We start from the raw sequence: 402 nt of genomic DNA, 5'->3' as shown, positions 1-402 counted from the left end.
GTGCATCGCCTTACAGCCTGTCCCCAGGGACGTTCCCCTGTCTCGCTCCCGGCAGGTGGGACCGTGACCTTCTTGTTGACGGCTCATCCTTGGCGAGGGGAGGGAGGGTGGAAAAATGCAGCCGAGGAGTTTGTTCAGTCTGGTGTCAGGTTTTGATGCATTTTTTACTGTGTCTTGAGCTGGTGTGTGCGTGCTGAGCGTGCCTGCCCTGCGCCAGCCCTGCTGGGCTGCAAGCAAGGCTGGAGCCGCAGTGAAAAAGGAGGTCAGACGATGGAAGAAGATTTCAAAATGCCATTTGCAGGCTCCTTGTGCCGCCCAGCAACCCTCTCCTTCCACCCCTCGGGAAAAGGCGCAGTAGGAAGAGCAGCCGGGTGGGGGGAGCCAGACGCAGGAGGTGCTGAG

The 402-nt window shown here is 59.7% G+C and overlaps 1 protein-coding gene across 1 annotated transcript in view; it reads left to right on the top strand.

Moving 5' to 3' along the window:
• The window catches only part of GTF2IRD1 (GTF2I repeat domain containing 1), a 41,812-nt gene that overhangs the window by 37,439 nt on the left and 3,971 nt on the right, over positions 1-402 (top strand). The window lies entirely within an intron of this gene.

This window comes from Apaloderma vittatum, unplaced genomic scaffold (assembly GCF_000703405.1).
Source record: "Apaloderma vittatum isolate BGI_N311 unplaced genomic scaffold, ASM70340v1 scaffold27014, whole genome shotgun sequence".
Taxonomy (NCBI): domain Eukaryota; kingdom Metazoa; phylum Chordata; class Aves; order Trogoniformes; family Trogonidae; genus Apaloderma; species Apaloderma vittatum.
This window is presented reverse-complemented; position numbering and strand designations above follow the sequence as displayed.